Source organism: Trichechus manatus, unplaced genomic scaffold (genome assembly GCF_000243295.1).
Source record: "Trichechus manatus latirostris isolate Lorelei unplaced genomic scaffold, TriManLat1.0 scaffold00036, whole genome shotgun sequence".
In the NCBI taxonomy this organism is placed as follows: domain Eukaryota; kingdom Metazoa; phylum Chordata; class Mammalia; order Sirenia; family Trichechidae; genus Trichechus; species Trichechus manatus.
In genome coordinates this window covers 1779112-1783456 of record NW_004443972.1, presented here as the reverse complement: position 1 = coordinate 1783456, position 4345 = coordinate 1779112, and positions in this window count along the sequence as shown.

Sequence of the window (4345 nt, the reverse complement as noted above, 5' to 3'; positions counted from 1 at the left end):
TTAATATTGTCAGTCCCAAGACTCTCACTCTTGACTGCCAGATGTGGTTTTCCAGGCTCTTAGAGTTGTAATTGTTTAAAACACCAGACACCTTTTGAGGTCTGCTTGTACCTATGGACACCAATTTGTGCCTGTAATATGAGCTGTGGTGGGTGCAGCATGCTCCTAAGGGTAGCCAGTGACTGTGGGGCTTGGGATGGAATTCATGGCTTTTTCTTCTTCTTGGCAGTAACATATTATCATTTTATCTTTATTACATTAAAACACAAGATAGTTGAACTTAAATATGAGAAATTACTTCATTTCCTACATGAATGCTTAAACTCCATAGGGAAATTGATTTGGTAATTAGGATAATGTTTGAATATCAGAAAACTTTAGATTAATCAAAAATGTTAAATTAGTCATTTTTCAGCCTTGTGTCTGGTTTCACTCAACCATGAGTATGTTGCCAGTTTAGAACTTTCCTCTTGTTCTCCAGAGTAAACTCTCCAGAGTTCACATTCAAAGTGCAGGGGTCCAGCTGGCCAGTCTTTTCATTTAGCATCCATATTTGTCACTTTCAACTGGCTAGCTAGGAGAATCCTTTCTCTAACTGAGATGACAGCTTTGGGAGGACATCCTCCAGAAGCATGATTCTTCGTGGTTCTTTTACTTTCTGGTGAAGTTATGCTAGAAAAAGACCATGATGTTAGGAATCCGTAAAATTGCTTGACTTAAGAAACAATTAGGAATGTCTTCTATCTCCCTTCTCTCTCTTATTTGGCCCCTTCTCCCATTACCTCTTATTCATCTAGTCATTCAACAACTTGTGTGTGACGTTTTCTTACATGCCAGACATATGTTATGTACCAGAGAGACAAATTTGGGGAAAGATTCAAAGAGCTCATTTGAATCTGTTGACTGAACTCTGGTGAAGAGGGTTGGCAGGTATGGAAAGGGGAAAGAATGGATTCTAGAAGCTAGGGAAGAACTCTGTGATCCAGAGCAGGCATGGGCAAACTATAGCCTTCACAGTCCGTTTTTATATTGCCTGCAAGTTAAGAATGGTTTTGCATTTTTAAATAGATGGGAAAAAAAACAAACAAAGGAAGAATAAATTTTGTGACACTTGAAAATTATATGAAATTCAAATTTCAATGCCCATAAATAAAGTTTTGTTGGAACACAGCAGTGCTCATTTGTTTACACATTGTCAATGTTTGCCCTGCAATAGTAGGGTTAAGTAGTTGCAACCAAAATTGTTATGGTCCACAAAGCCTAAAATATTTATTACCTGGCCCTTTACAGGAAAAGGTTTCGGATCCCTAGCCTTTGAAAAGGAGTCCCTGGGTGGCACAAATTGTTAAGTGTTTGGATACTGAAAGGTAGGCTGTTCAAATCCACCCAGAAGTACCTTGGAAGAAAGGCCTAGTGACTTATTTCCAAAAGATCACAGGTATTGAAAACCTTATGGAGCAGTTCTACTCTGAAACAGATGGAGTTGCCATGAGTTGGAATTTACTCAGTGGAGACTGGTTTGGTTTTTGGTTTTGGGCCTTTGAGAAAGGATTAAGAAAGAGGGTTGAACTCCCCATTTACTCTCTAGACACTGAAACAAAATAAACAATTGTGGAATACCAGGCTGTGGTGGGATGACTGGGAGCTAGGGCTCAAGAGTTGGTAGAGGAATTCTTTTAGGTGGTGAGAAGGGAAGGAAGGAAAAGGGAAGCTTTGCTGGGAAAGGAGGGAAGACGAAGTATTCTAGGGGCTCAGTCAATGCATAAATGCCACAAACTCAAGTAACAAGCAGTCTGAGTTCTGTGCTAAAATAGTATTAGAGATTATTGGAATTCTTGTAGTTACAAGTGATAGAAATCCTACTCTAACTTAAACCGTAAGGGGCTTTACAAGTCAGGTTTCAGGAACTCAGACTCAGTCCCTATGTCTTGCTGGTCCATGCAACTTCACTTTTCAAGCATGCTATCTCTGTGTGGTCAGTCAAATGGCTGCCTGCAGAAGAATCACAGCCATCAAGCTTAGTAAAAGGAGAATAGTCCCACCGAAGCTCTGATTTCTTTGGCCTGGTTCGCATGCTCATTCCTGAAGTGCTCCCTGAGGCTGAGATGAGAACAGAGGATTCTGATTGGCAAATCTGGGTCACCACAAGGAATGGGTTCTGAGCTGAAAAAGAGTTTCTGTTACCAGAAGAGTAGACAGATGTCTTAGTTTGCTAGGGCTGCTGTAACAGAAGTACCACAAGTAGGTAGCTTTAAAGAACAGAAGTTTATTTTCTCTCAGATCAGGAGGCTAGAAATCTGAATTCAGGGCACTGATAGTAGGGGAAATCTCTCTCTTTGTGGGCCCTGGGGGAAAATCCTTGTCTGTTTCAGCTCCTCTAGTCCCAACTTTCCTCGGTTCTTTGGTGATCTTCATGTGTCATCTGTTTTCCCTCCATTTGTGCCTCCTTGTGTGTCTAATTTGCTCTTTTTGTATATCAGAAGTGAGGAGGTTTAGGGAACAGCCTAACTGATACGGCTTAATTAACATAACAAAGAAAAGCCTATTCCCAAACAGGATTATATCCACAGGTATGGGGTTAGGATTCCAATTCGTATTTAGGAGGTCACAATTCAATCCATAACAACATGCTTCTGGACAAAGACAACCGGTATCTGCTTCAGTGCAGCAGTGCAGGAGAAGCAGCATTGGCACTGGGTAGCAGAACAATGGATGTGGGTATCTTTAGGTAGCAGCAGTAGTACTGAAAATGTAACATCACTGGGCATGGTTAGGCAGTGCCAAAAGACTGAATGTAATATAGGGACTGGCTATACATCATAAGCTGCTTCTGAGATCATGCACACACATGAAAACTAGTCAGGAAGCCTTTGGCAAGGGCTGAAGTTCCTGGGAAACCAAGCTATAAAGTCAGATTTGTGATTATTGGACCCCTGCACAAAGCCTTGGGCTAAAGAGATTTGATGAAATACCTGTTAGACAGAGACAAGTATGGCTTGGGTCCTTACTGTGTGCAATCTGTTTCTCTTGGTCCAGTGGCCACAGAGACAGATAAAAAAAAAGACAGCGAAAAACAAACCCATTGCCGTCGAGTCAATTCCGACTCACAGCAATACTATAAGACAGTGTAGAACTGTCCCATAGGGTTTCCAAGGAGCAGCTAGTGGATTCGAACTGTCAACCTTTTGGTTAGCAGCTGAATGCTTAAAAACTGTACCACCAGGGCTACTAGAGACAGATAAATAGCTATAATTCAATAAACTTTAAGTGCTATAATAGAGGTATGTGGTGCTATATTGGAATGAGTAACAGCGAAAGAGGTGTTTGAACTGGGTCTTCTCGAAGAGTTACCTAAAGGACCAATCAGAAAAAAAAATCCCTAGACAGAATAGTATATGCCATGGGATGTAAGCTTGAGAGAGCAAGTAGCAAGTAGGCCAGTGTGACTGGGAGGAGATGGAGGGACTAAAATTTATTGAAGCATGTACTCCATTTCAGCCACTAAGCGAGGCGCTTTCAATTGTCCGTCTTCTTTGATGCATAGCATAAACCACAATACACTGGTTATGGTGGAAGCAAGATACCGGGTTGGGTAATCAATGGAGGAGTGTAAGATGATTAAGGCTTCCTGTTGGAGCAAAATGGTGGAGAGTAACATTTTCAATGGAGGCAGAGACTGAAAGAGTAGGCGTCTGATTGGCAGGGAAAGTAATGACTTGAGATTTGGAAATTATGAGCTCACAATGCCTATGTGATAATCAGGTGGCAGTGTTTAATTGGCTGCTGGACATGTGGATCTAGAGCCCAGAAAAGCAGTTCAAGGTTATTCCATCCACTGTTCTGCTGGTAGCCACGGGAGCTAATAAAACCATTGTAATTGCCCATTATGAAGCTCGAGAATTTATCTAGACATACTCCCTCTGACCATTTATGTCATGACCTTTTTTTTTTTAATTAATTAGCTGACTTGACTACTCATGCACCTCTAATTTGTGAGGAAATTATCTGTATGATATGCTCCCATCCTGGATCTGGAAAGTAGCTTTTGCATTAGCTATGCAGTGTGTTAGATTTATTTCTTTTCTTATTCCTTGGATTTAGCAACCTAGACTTTTGATTAGCACCTGGCTTGGACCCTGGTCTTCTTAAGTTTCTATTCTTAGAATCTGATCAATGGTCCCAATCACTACAAAGGTGAGAGCCATTCTGTCCTTATTCCCACCTGTATTATTGCTAGGCTTATACCTGTAAGAGAAGAAGAGCCAGTATGATATATTGAGAATAATAGTGGAAATTTCATGAGTGTTTTTAGTGTGATACATGGGTCATCTTCTGCTTGTTAAAA